This window comes from Mesoplodon mirus, assembly GCF_964341445.2.
Source record: "Mesoplodon mirus genome assembly, chromosome: 4".
NCBI lineage: Eukaryota > Metazoa > Chordata > Mammalia > Artiodactyla > Ziphiidae > Mesoplodon > Mesoplodon mirus.
Genome location: NC_138979.1, coordinates 180,947,670 through 180,962,217, shown reverse-complemented (window position 1 = coordinate 180,962,217; position 14,548 = coordinate 180,947,670).

The window sequence follows — 14,548 nt, the reverse complement described above, 5'->3', positions numbered from 1 at the left end:
AATGTTGTTTTTACTGGTTCTTTATGCCCAGCCTCAGTACATGAGGACACTTATAGCGTAATAATGTCAATACTGTGATAGAGATTTGTACAAGATGCTGGCATAGTCAGGTAAAGGGATTCTCTGACAAAGGATTATCATGGATAAAGCAGTGTGGCCCATGACTGGGTTCAGCCCAATTAATAAATATTGTTCCTGCTGCCCGTCAAGGGCAGACCAGCTGAGAATCTATGCATAGGATCTGTATTGATCTGCCACATAGGCCCCGGAGTGTCCTCTTTTATTTCCAAGAACTCTCCAACCCAAGTATAAAGGCACAGAATGGGAACAGTAATACAGGGCACTTTGGAAAAGGGAGAGGAGGTTGGTAGTAGCTAGACCATGGCAGAAACTCAGTCTGTGAAATTCAAACAAGCATGATAGTCACTAGGAAGCAACACTGCCCAGGCGGTCTTCAGCAGACACTGGATCTACCAGTGAGTCAGTTCATAAGTCCTTGTCCTTGTTGTTTTCATCTGTAGAATGGGCACAGTCATCCTGGACCAACAAGTTCTGTGCCTCCCAAGGCTGATGGGAGGTAGATGAGGTTGTGTCTGAGAAGGGCTTTGATCCTCCTGGAACAAAGCTGCTAGCGTGTCGTTGCTCAGTGTAGGCATCCTAACCACCACCCAAGCAATTATTACCTCTTGGGAGGAGGGGAAAGAGAGAGGAATGAGGAACAGACTATGTTCAGAAGTCTTCTGAGTACCCTGGCCCTGGTTCCTACTCGTCCATTCCCTTTTGATGTCTCATCTCATTCCAGGGGCCCAGAGCCCCTATTTCCATTTTAGCAAGGACTTTTGAGCACTTATTGTGGGCCAGTCACAGTGTCCTTACATATTCATAATCCAGTGGGAGAGCCAGACGTGTTCACAAATTCTAGTAACTATGATTTTTATGAGCATTTGTTTATTATGTATTGGGAAAACCATTTCATGTAACCCTGAGAGGTGGGTAATATAATCCCCAGTGTCCAGATGAGGATACAAAATCCCAGAGAAATGAAATGATTTGCTCAAGGACGTACTGCTAGTGATGGCCGATAGAGCTGGCTGACTCCAAATCCATCCTGATATCAGTCACAGCTGCTGACTCTTGGAAAATGTAATGAGATAATATGGTGGCACTTAGACTCCATGCAGTGAGCATGCAGGAAGCAGAACAAATTGTTCTGCCAGGCCTCACAGACAAGGTAACACTGACCTAGTTACTCGGCTGAACTTACCTAGTGTCTTCCACAATAGCAGAGATAGGTTCTTTTGGATTTAATGGTACAATAATTAATGATTATAGATTGTTCTAAGGTCAGAAGTGGATGAATGAGGTTTTAAAGTCCTAGGCAAATGTTTCCTGCTTGTCCTTATCTTCGTCCTGAAAATGATGATGATGGTGGTGATGATGGCAGCTTCCATTTATTAAGTGTTAAGCACTTTTCAGGAATTTACTAATAATTTGCAAACAACATTTCAAGAAATCTTCACAATAACCCTTGGCATTTGATATTATCCCTCTCCTGACTACAGAGAGAAGGAAATTGAAGCTCAGAGAAGGTAAGTAACTGATCCAAGTCACATAGCTAGTAAGTGATACATTTGGGCTTTAAGTCAAGGTTTAGGCTAATTCAGAAGACCAAACACTTAACCACTCTACATGCAGTGCACCAACCACTCATTTCATGTGTTTATATCTCCTGAGCATGTTTTCAGGATGCCATAGTTATGTGTCTTCCCCAAGATTTGAGAGATTAATGGTACAGAAAAATTTAATGTGCGAGCCTCCAAGAATGACTGAAAAGTTTCACAGTGTACTGGTGAAACTCCCTGAGCTGAGGATGATGTGAGCTGCCAGAGGATGGGTTGCTTTCTGCCCACTTGTCGGGAGGAGTGGCGGATACGGTCTACCGACACTCACACACATTTCTACTGCCTTCTGATGTCATTTCCTGCTGCAGAGGCTGCAAAGCTAACACCTGCATTTCCCAGGCACCCTAATGCTTAGGACTCTGGATGCAAATTAGGTTCCACCAGAGAGATTCCTCAAGGAAGATTTGGAGGCAAAGTGAGGTGTCAACACAGTAATGAAGTCTTGGGATTTTTCTGCAGCAGTGTTCCAGTGCCATTTGTCTAATGCCATCAGTGTCAGAAAGCAGTTGTGTTGGTGGCAGTAGGAGCTTCCTGATTCCTGGGTGGCAGGTACAGTTGTGAGTTTGTGTAGTAAAGAATTTAACCTTGCCCAAAAAGGGCTCTGGTCTTTGTCCTCAGCAAGGTGATCTCCAAGACCTTGGAATGTCAGATAGGAGTGTCTTTGTTTCCAACAATATGACACAGGGAGGAGGCTGGCCATGCTAGAAGGACCAACAATGCAATTTACGATGGGTGCTTTGGGTCACACAGTATAAGTCAAACTCCACAGGGACTGGAGACTGAGATCAGCATGTGGGCGATGAATCATACTTTTGCGATGGAGTCCCAGTAAAAACTCTAGACACTGAGGCTTAAGTGACTGGCTGGCAATTACTCCACATGTATTGTCACAGACTGATGCTGGGAAAGTAGCACCATCCTAACTCCATGGGCAGAGGAGCTCCACATTCCAAACCCTCCTGGCCTCTGCTTCTGCCCTTGCAATTGTAATCTGCATCCTTTCCCCATAATAAAACATATCCATGGGTATAACAGCTTTCAGTGAGTTCTGTGAGTTCTTCTAGCAAACTGTCAAAACTGAGGGTGGTTTGGGGAACCCCCTACTAAATTGGAAATTGGTGTCAGAAGTGGGAGTGGTAGTCTGTGTGCCCTCTAACTGTGCAAGTGATGAGAATTCCTAACCTCTCTGCTCCCAACGGCAGTCTCCTCATTCGTCCCCCTTTTGATTGTGGCAGAGCTAGTGGCTTCCTAGTAAGGCAGTTCTGTGTTGCTCTCACTAGTGCCTGCTAGTCTAGCCCTTCAGTGATTTTACAAGTACCTAACTCCCTATATTAAATCCCTTTGTACTTAAAATACCTAGAACGGTCATTATGTCCTGCACTAAACTTCAGCTAATACAGGAGAGGACCTGGCCTTGCTAAATGACATAGCAATTCTAACATGCAAGCTTTTCACATTTTAATGTCTCTGAAATCAGAGTATGTCTTACAACCAATGCCAGCTGTAATTGGTGGTGATTTTATTTTTTCTTTATTTGTAGCACATAAAATAATGGGGCATCTTAGAACTGATGGAGTCTTAGAATTTATTAAATTCTAGGATACCTGGTGCTTGCTTCCTCAGAACTTCTCTCTGGATCATCTCTCCCCTTCATCCCACTCCCCACACTGCATACTGGATCTGACACTCTCAAACACCCAAGGATATGGAGCTTTCCTCCTTTTTCCCACTCCACACTTTTTGAAAGTGAAGACAAGCAACCTTAGAGAAAGAGGGAAGCAGTGTGGTAATGTGATAGGAGGAGAACAGACCTGAGTCTGGAACCTCCCTCTGCCATTTAATTGCTGTGTGACCTTGGATAAATTATTAACCTCACTGAGCTTCCTCCCTCATCAGCAAACGCTAGCAGTTGTTGGGATTGAATGAGAGAGCATGTGTGAAATTCCTGGCCCCTGGTAGGCACTCAGTAAAGGTTTTGCCTCCTCCTTCTGTTCATCCCTCTCTTATTTTCCTCCTTCCAAACACCATGAGGTCCACTTCTCATGTCACTCCGTCTCCAGGAGCCAAGCTACAAGCAGCTGTCATCATGTATTGTCAGTGGTTTGCCATAGACCCAGGTCAAATACACATACGTGTTCACATCCAGCTGCCAAGTTGTAAACTACGAAAAGAAGGGGAGCTTTTCCAAAAACAAAAGCAAATTGTTGCTTTTATCTTTGCAACCATCCAACTCATGTTATGTTTTGATTTCAGGGCTGCTCCAAGATTCTGGGACAAAAGGCACTATATATAAGCATTATTATGAGACTCAAAGGGGCTCTGAGCAAAACAGAATCCTTCTATCACAAGAGAATTGGAGAGAATTGTTGCCAAATATAGTCACTGTGTGGAAATGCATGTTTCCTTTACTCCACGCATCCTCACCATCACTAACTCCTTGCTTTAACTAAACCCATAGCCTATCAATTAGTCTATAGGCAAATATTTTTAAATAATAGCAACCAACATATTTGGGCAGTTACCATGGGCCAGACATGGTCCCAAGTACTTTACATCTAGAATCTCCTTTGGTTTCCCCGGTAGCTCTATGAGGTAGGTACCATTATTAGCTCATTTTACAGGTGAGGAAATTAAGTCTTAGGGGAACTTAGGCAACTTGCCCGAAATCATATAGCCAATGAGTGGTGGAGGCAGGATTTGAACTGAGCTGTATGATGTCAATGATTATGGTCTTCCTTGATGTCAAAAGGAATGTGGGATTACACAATGAAGAATACACATGGCCCCAGATCTTCAGAAATCTGGGATCTGCTCATGAGATAAGTGTCAAGCTCAAGTGTAGATGAACAGAATTCCTAGAAAATAGCAAAAGGGGACTGGAATGAAAAAGCAAATCTGTTATGGGAAGGCTTAAGAGGACGCTGACTTATTTAATCCTCATTATCAACCCTGAAAGGCGGGTCTGATTATCATTACCTAACAGGTGAGAACAGGACATTTAACTGTGGTTGTGACTCGTTAGTGACAGAATGGGGTTTTATACCCAGGACTGTCTGACTCCAAAGCCATGATAACTCCACACTGCCTACTAAAACTAGATCAGTGGACTTTTTTACCCTCTTTTTCTGCCTATTTGTCTCTGGTGAATACCTTGAGAGAGAATGAATAATCAGGCTGTTGATAAATTATATGCACGTCAAGCAAATAAGTCAACTGTTTTGCCTCTAACAGGTGTGTCTTGATTGCAAACCATTAGTGACCATTAATAAAAGAAACCCAGGTTGTAATTTCCCAGGATTTGCATTTCACACCAGGGAGCTGAGCTCAGCCAATATTTTCATAAACTAACACCTGCAGCAGAGGCAGAAAGCATGACCTGACGTAACATTTATCTTTGAGAATTAAAATATGTCAGGCTTCCCTGGTGGCGCAGTGGTTGAGAGTCTGCCTGCCGATGCAGGGGACGCGGGTTCGTGCCCCGGTCCGGGAAGATCCCACATGCCGCGGAGCGGCTGGGCCCGTGAGCCACGGCCGCTGAGCCTGCGCATCCGGAGCCTGTGCTCCGCAACGGGAGAGGCCACAGCAGTGAGAGGCCCGCATAACACACACACACACACACACACAAATATATATATATATATGTGTGTGTGTGTATATATATATATTATATATATATATATATATATATATATATATATATTATATATATATGCCACAGGACAATTTGTGAACTTGATCATTCTTTCTCCTGACTATCACTGGTCTTAGCTTAGCATAGAGATAAGGCCTCGGGTGTTTTAAAAATCTGTTAAGCAGCTTTAAGAGGATTCAGGACATCCTGAACCCTTTAAGAGGATTCAGAGCCCTTCGAGGCATCCGCTAGTTTAAACTGAAGTTTATTCATTTACTGTTTAACAAAGGTTTACTGAACACCTAATAAGGCCCGGGCTCTGTGCTAGGTTCTCAGGATAGGGATAAACAAGACAAGATTTCTGTTCCACCGTTGCCCATTCTCTCTCCTTAAAGCACTTTCTCCTCCTGGCCTCTATAACACTATTCTGCCCAAGGTTCTCTTTCCTTTTCTGAATGCTCCTTTGTGGTGCTTCCTGCTAGCATTTCGTCTTTGGCTGCAACTTCTAGGTCTTCAAGGCCCTTTTCTCTACCTTTATGTTCACATCTACACAGATTTCAGAGGGTGGAGAGACAAGCTCGGGAATCATCAGCATATAGTCAGCTTGTTGTTAGAAATGAGAATGGATTATCCATGAGACAGATGAACTAACCCAAGGAGCAAATGTGGACTAAAAAAAGAAATCAGAGCATTCTGGTGGTAATGGTGGAATTGCTTATTCGTACTCACCTCCCACAGGACAGTAGCCAACAGCAGGCAGAGACTGAAGGGGATCTGACCCTTGAAAAAAGGGAGCCACCCTGCAGGAGATCCATGTTTATCCGACTTTTCCACTGAGGACACTCCACAGTCCACAGTCCACAGGGTGGCTAGAGCTCAAAAAGAAAGCCACAGTCCTTTTAGCCTGAAGAGTCAGAGGGTGGAGTCTGAACAAACTGGAAATTGGGGAGGGGCCGAGGATCTCAGAATGGAGAGAGCCACAGGGCAGCCCTAAAGCCTCTGTATAAACACCCCTAAAATCTTTGGCTGATCAATGGATTGCACCTGCATGAGCAAAACTCCAAGGCTGCCCAAAAGGGAAACAATAATTGGAAGGTTCGAAGAGCAGGCAGAGATTTCAGCTGCTAACCACTGCAAGGGAGTTTGGAGTCTGAGCCCTACCAAGTCAGAGGAGGTTGGTTAATTTCTAGTTAATTTCAGGCTGTTCAATGAAACCCAAAATGTTCCAGGCCTGAAGAAGAAGGGCTATGTCTAAGGATTAGGGAACTAAGAAAGGGAGACCCAACAATGTCAGTAGCTTATTTTAGGCATACAGGTAATGAGTGGCAGTGCTGGGATTCAAATCCAAGGGCTCTGCCTCCAGAGCCCATGCCCTCAACCACTGCATTCAAATTCCCCTCTCTCAGCACCCTGCATCCTTCCTTTAAAGCACTCACCACCAAAGTCAACAACCAACGTCATTGCACCACCAAAGTCAACACCCAACGTCATTGCACATTCAGCTGTTTGTCTCCTGCACTAGAAAGATTCCTAAGAGCAGAGGGCTTGCACAGTGCCTGGTACACAGTCCAATAAAAATGTGTTGAATGAACAGATGAGTCATTTGGGATGGCTGACTCACCAAAGCCTATGCATGTATAATTTATTAATATATTTTCTATTAGTAAACATATATCATTAAAAATGCATTCCTGCCATATAATTTCACCCCCTCTTATGATCCTGGAGGGAATTAAATCACCAATAATCACTCCAGTTTGTAGTTGGGTTTATCTGTACATATCTGTTACTGACTGTTTTTAAGCACGATCAGGAATTTCTAAGTGTAATATGAATGACTCAGTATTTTGATTAATCAGCTCAGTAGGGGAAATTTCCATGGTTAATCAGACTGAACATAAAGATAGGGCACATGCTGAGAATGAATAGAGGGGAGGGGAAAGAGAGAGAGAGAGAAAGACCGAGATGAGAATTTCCTTGTAGTCAGAAAGGCAGTTTGAGTCAACACCACAGAACTTACAAAGTTTCTGTTTTCTCATAAACTTTGGTTGGTAGCTGTATTAGTTTCCTGTGGCTGCCACAACAACTTGCCACAAATTGTGACTTAAAAGAACAGAAATGTATTCGCTTACAGGTTGAAGACCAGAAGTCCAAAATCGAAGTGTCAGCAGGGTCAGAAACTAGGGGAGAATCTTTCCTTGCCTCTTCCAGCTTCTGGTGGCTCCAGGCATTTCTTGGTGCTCCTTGGCTTGTAGCAGCATCACTCTACTCTCTGCCTCTGTCTTCACATGGCCTTCTTCTCTGTGTGCGTCAAGATTCCCTCTCCTTTCTCTTTTAAGGACACCAGTCATTGGATTTAGGGCCCACCCTAAATGATCTCATCTCAAAATCTTCAACTTGATTACAGCTGCAAAGACCCTATTTCCAAGTAATGTTACATTTGCAGGTATGGGGGTTAGGACTTGGACGTATCTTGTTGGGGACAGGATTCAGCCCACAACACCAGAGCTGGCAATGTCACTGTTGTAATTTCCTCTAATGGGATACAGAGAGGGGGCTGTGCCGACAATTTCCCATTGACCCCAGGTGTTGCTGGGCATGTCCCCTGCTGTCACGTGCCCTCCCAGCTTGGAGCCTGCTCTGGCCCAAGCACAACCACTCTGAACGATCCCCACTCTCCAGAGATGGAAACAGAGGCTGAAAACGTTAGACCAGCTGCTCAAGGTCACACACACGGAGGAGTCAAGATCTGAACCCAGGTGTGTCTTCTCCAGAGCCGGACGTGTGGCCATCCCACACTGCCTGAAACACTGCCATTATGAGAGAGGCACCATACTCTTTAAACTCCTTTGTTAAAATACAAACTCTTGGGCTTCCCTGGTGGGGCAGTGGTTGAGAGTCCGCCTGCCGATGCAGGGGACACAGGTTCGTGCCCCGGTCTGGGAAGAACCCACATGCCGCGGAGCAGCTGGGCCCGTGAGCCATGGCCGCTGAGCCTGTGCGTCCGGAGCATGTGCTCCGCAACGGGAGAGGCCACAACAGTGAGAGGCCCGCGTACCGCAAAAAAAAAAAAAAAAAAAAAAAAAATACAAACTCTTCCTGAGAGGGGTTAGCCAAGCCTTCACAGAAACCCTGATTGTGGAGGAATGTATTAGATGACCTTTTAGAACACAAGAGATTCCAAGGGTATCTATGGGGAGAGAAGCAATAAGGAGGAACTTGATATCAGCGTAAATTTACACACTGAGAAATCGGTGCCCAGAGAGGTTAAGTGACCTGACCAAGAGTACACAGCAAATCAGTAGCATAATCAGAAATCACACTTGAGTTTCCTGACTCTGCATAAGGAAACTTGGAAGGCATCAGTCACCCTGAAATATCCTAAATTGGCTGGGCCAAAGGGTTGCTGTCAGCGGAAGCAAGTATAAACAGCAAAGCCCTAACCAGACATTGAGAAGAGGCTCCCTTGGGTCAAGGAGGTAAGATGCTCAACATCGCTACACATCAGGGAAATGCAGATCAAAACCACAATGAGATATCACCTCACACTTGTCAGAATGGCTATCATCAAAGAGGAGAGTTCAAGAGCATGGAGCTGAGGATAAGAGACCTGAATTTTCATGGTAGGCCTGCTAGTGAAGACTCAAGAGACCTTGAGTAAGTCACTTCTCCCCTCTGAACCTCAGTCTCTTTAACTTGAAGGAAAAACATTGGATTTAATCATCACAAAAGTGCCTCTGGCACTAAGCATTTATTATTCATAAGCTTCTAGAGCTTGAGCAAGCCTCAGGGCCAGCTGGAACTGGTTCTAACCCCAAATGGATATCTGTTGTTTCCTCCGGCCGACATCCTCACCCCCTTCCTCTATCAGCAGCTTCCCACAATTCCAAAGGGAACCATCCTCTATAACTATTACTTCACAGTTGGAAGGCGCTGACACCACTCCCTGCTTCTGCTCTAGGTTGTCATGTGACCCAGACCTGGCCAATTAGTGTAACTGTACCTGAAAACTGTGATTGGCTCAGGAATAGACACGTGATCCAATCCTAGCCAATGAGATTCAATCCAGGGGCTTTGGTTGGAAATTTTGGGAGAAAGAAGTTCTCCTCCTACTGACTTGGCCAAGCCGCCAGAATGTGAACCTGGGGCAAAGGGAGGGAGCATGGCTGACCCCAATGTCAAGAGACAGAGGGGAACCAAGTCCTGGTAACATTGCTAGATACACCCATGCCTGAACCTAGAACACTCCTGAGATTTGCAGTGACATGAGCCAAAATAGTTACTTTTTTTTTTTGCTTAAGCCACTTTAAGTTATCACTTGCAACTAAAAGTTTCCTGATTGATTCAAAAGCCCTCATTTTAAGGATGAGGGAATGGAAACCAAGAGTGGGAAAATGGCTTTTCCATGTAATCTGACAGCAGGAAGCACCTCGGAGCCCATCAAGTCCAATTCTTACTATTTACGGGTAAAGAAACTGGTGTCCAAAATGAGATGGAACTTCTTATGTGTATACAACACATACACACACACACAGAGCGGTGTGAGTTGTCTTATTACAGTGCTGAGAAACTCTGTTTATCATCAAACATTTCATACATCCTATTACACGTGAGAGAATAATTATCTAGCCTGGTGCCGTGAAATGCTTTTTCCCATAATGGAATTTTACTCTGGAAGTGTATTTTGGTATTAAAATGTTCCACTTTATAATGTCGATGGTTCAATCTGTGATCTAAAAGGCACTTAAATGCTTTGAACAAGAGGCATAAAAAGCTTTTATTGCAAAAGCCTTGCTGGATCTACAAATTTTGCCATTGATCCTTTTCCCCGGAAGCCTTCTCTGGAAGCAGCCCAGACAACAGCTAATCCCATGGTGGGGCTGGACCTCCAGCTAGTGAGTAAGACATGTTTCAGAGGGCTGCACTTTCCATACACCCATTTGCAGATATTGAAACCACTTCTGGTTGGACTGCAACAAGCCTCTTCAGGCATGTGACTCAAGCAAAGACATCCAAGCCATCCAGAATTTAGAATTAAGCCCAAGGAACTTAATTCTAACTCCCTTTGTTACTCCCAGTGTGTGTCCTTAGTTGTACTTCAACAAAGTACAACCTTGGTTGTACTTCATCTGTGACATAAGTTCCATAATATCAGTTCCCAGTGTTCTTGGGAGGGGCTGATTTATTACAGTTGCTAAGAAGCCTGATACATAGAGGTGCTCGGTGAACATAGGTTCCCTGTCCCTGGTTGACCAGATTCTTCAATAACTGAGGGATTTGGGTCCCACTGAGAGCAGTGGAGCAGTGGACAAAGCCCACACTTAGAGCACAGAGACCACTGATCTCTCAGCTTTACCCTGGGCAAGCCATTCACTTCTTGAAGCCTCCACTTCCTCATTGTAAAGGGACATTTGAATATGTCACAGAACTGTCATGGTAAGATGCTCAACATCGCTACACATCAGGGAAATGCAGATCAAAACCACAATGAGATATCACCTCACACTTGTCAGAATGGCTATCATCAAAAAGAACACAAATAATGAATATTGGTGAGGATGTGGAGAAAGAGGAACCCTCCTACACTGTTGGTGGGAATGTAAGTTGGTGCAGCCACTATGGAAAACAGTATGGAGGTTGCTCAAAAAACTAAAAATAGAATTACCAACTGATCCAGGAATCCCACTCCTGGGCATATATCTGAAAAAACTAATTTGAAAAGATACCTGCACCCCAACATTCATAGCAACATTATTTACAATTGCCAAGATATGGAAGCAGCCTAAGTGTCCATCAACAGATGAATGGACAAAGAAGAAGTGGTCTATATACATAATAGAATACTACTCAGCCATAAAAAGAAGAAAATTTTGCCATTTACAGCAACATGAATGGACTTGAAGGGTATTATGCTAAGGGAAATAAGTCAGACAAGAGAAAGACAAATACTGTATGATATCACTTATATGTGGAATCTAGAAAATACAACAAACTAGTGAACATAACAAAAAAAGAAGAAGACTTACAGATATAGAGAACAAACCAGTGGTTACCAGTGGGGAGGGGGGAGGGACAATATAGAGGTAGGGGGTTAAGAGGTACAAGCTATTGTGTATAAAATAAGCTACAAGGATATATTGAACAGCATGGGGACTATAGTCAATATTCTATAATAACTATACATGAAGTATAACCTTTAAAAATTATGAACCACTATATTGTACACCTGTACTTTATGTAATATAGTTCATCAACTATACTTCAATTTTTTAAAACGGGGAAAAAAAGAACTGTCATGGTCACTTATGTTGTGCTTGAACCCATATGATTGCCTCCATCCCCAATTCCATGTGACCTTACAGCTCAGTCACCTGCCATGGAAAAGAGCATATCATGGGCACCTCTTGGTAACTGACAATTGCCAATAGCTGGGTCCTGGGACATTTGGTCCCCTGCCGGGTGATCAGGAGCTAAGGGCAGGAGTATCCTCTGAAAAGGGCTGTGGGCAGAGCATCAGTGGGAAGCTGGGATAATCAAACAAACTTCCCAGAGTGTGTACCATGGACCAGTAGTCCTAATAGGGTTCCAGAGTAAAGTAAGTTTGGGAAACATGGCATCCTGTACTTTCTGTTAGGAGGTTTTCAATGCCCATCAGTGCATTTTATTCAATCTTGGGCTGCCCAAACTTATTCCACCACAGAACGTCTTTCCCACAAGCAGCATCTATCCTCATTCCATGCCACTAATGGGAGGCAGAACACACTTGGAAAGCAGGGCTCCAAGATTCCAGAGGCTGAAACAGACTTTTCAGCTATTTCTTAGCTCTGATGCTTCATTGCTATCACTCAGAAATTCTAACATGAAGCCATTCCTCAGGCCACACCATCCGCCTGTTCTCAAAGCATTAATTCCTACACCCATTCCACATTCACAAAATGCACACTGCTTCCATGTCCTCTCCCAGGCAAAGACAACCCCCTCAGAAATACGGCTCCTGATTGCAAGGAGCTCATTGTCTACAAGGGAGGAAGGATGCTTGAACAGATGGTTACCATGCAGAGTGACAAGGAGCATAAGATAAAGGTGCACCTTGTAGGGTGGGATGGGGCGGGGCGGATGTCAGAGAAGCTTCTTCTGAAAGATGAGTTGCTGCCAGAAGAAATCGACCGAGGAACAGGCATGGTACGGAGGCAGCACATGCAAAGGCCCTGAAGGAAGACGAGGGGATTTCTGGAATTACAAGTACAGTTGGCCCTTTGTATCTGCAGGTGCCAAGATGATTGAATTCGTGGATCTAGAACCCATGGATATGGAGGGCCAACTGCACTAGGCCATTATATAAAAGGGCCTTGAGCATGTGAGGATTTGGTATTCACAGTGAGGGTGGGGGCCTAGGACCAATTCCCCCTGTGGATATGGAGGGACCAGTGTAATTAAATCAGGATGGAGAACAGGGGTTGAGGGAGAGGAGTAGAAAGGTAAGTAGAAACCAGGTCATGAAGAACTTACTGAGCCATGAATGCCAAGAGCTTAGGTATCCTTCAGAGGCGATTGAAGAGCTCCATATTTGTGAGTGTGTGTGTGCGCATGTGTGCATGTGTGCGTGCACATGAGTGGGTGTGTGCAAGGGGCAGGAGAATGACATGGTTAGATCTGTGGTTAAGAATGGTAGTTTTGAGACCCCGAGGAAAAGGGCCTGGAGAGACCACCTGGAGCATTGGTCAACGGCTGATAGGCAGGATGAGCTTTAAAGCTTAAATGTGGCTGCAAATTCTGTCAATCTTCCGATGGAGAGGTGGAGTTTGTTTCCCTTCCTCTTGAATCAGGACTGACCTTAGTGACTTGCTCGGCCAATACAATGTGGGAGAAGGGACACCGTGAATTCTAAGTCTAGGTAATGAGAACCCTTGGAGTTTCCGCCTAGCCCTGGAATATTCACTCTGGAAGGGGGCCAGCTGTTCAATTCACCTAGGACCAGCATGCTGTAAGGAAGCCCAAGCTAGCCACTTGGAGGTATGTATTGAGAGCAAGATGCCCAGCCAGCCAGCCCCAGCTGTTCTAGTCATCCCAGCCCAGTCATCAGACATGTGAGTGCAAATGCCCTCTTGGATAATACAGTCCTAGCAAACACAAGGTGGAGAAGCATCAAGGAACACAGCCAGCAGCCAGGACCAAACCCCCAGAGATGCAGACTTGGTGGAGCGGCTCAGCAACCTCTGATTGTTCAAGGCATCTGTGCCGAGGCCAACCCATCGTGGAGCAGAGATGTCTCACATTCCTGGCCCCCTTCCTAACTCACAAAATTGTGCATATAATGAAATGGATGTTGTCTTATGCCACTAAATTTTGGGGTGGTTTAGTGCCCAGCAAGAGATACACAGAACACTGGACAAGCTCAGAGCGTCAGATCGAGTAAAAAAATAACCTGTGAAAAGATAGGAAGCAGTGTGTGCGCACACATGTGTATACACACACACACGATTTTCAGGCTCGTCTCCTAATTCACAGTTCATTCTCACCCTGTCTCCTGCCCCAGCAGGTGTCACTTCATTTAGCCACAATTCTGAAGTCACAGGAACAGGGGCCCATTTGAGAAAGAACACAGCATAAATATGAAGAACATCATTGGTAGGTGGGTTTCATTAATTAATGAGAACTTCATGCAACTCCAGCAGCCAAGCAATGACGCCATGTCTGTAGGTCTTTCGTTCCCACGGCAAGATCATCTCTGTGGCAAAGTCTTTATGTTCCTGAGTTAAATCCAAGACCTCACAGCAAAGCCAGCAAAAACAGACCTACTTGAGAATGGACTTGAGGACATGGGGAGGGGGAAGGGTAAGCTGTGACAAAGCGAGAGAGAGGCATGGACATATATACACGACCAAATGTAAAATAGATAGCTAGTGGGAAGCAGCCACATAGCACGGGGAGATCAGCTCGGTGCTTTGTGAACACCTAGAGGGGTGGGATAGGGAGGGTGGGAGGGAGGGAAACACAAGAGGGAAGAGATATGGGGATATATGTATATGTATAACTGATTCACTTTGTTATAAAGCAGAAACTAACACACCATTGTAAAGCAATTATACTCCAATAAAGATGTAAAAAAAAAAAAAAAACCCTCCCTTTGAGGAAGGCATTCAGGGAATTTCAAGCCATTCATCTCCTCCCAGGGCTCCAAGTCTGCCTGGTGCAGCTAAAGGTGAAGCTTGGCCTCCCCTTCACCTTCTGACTG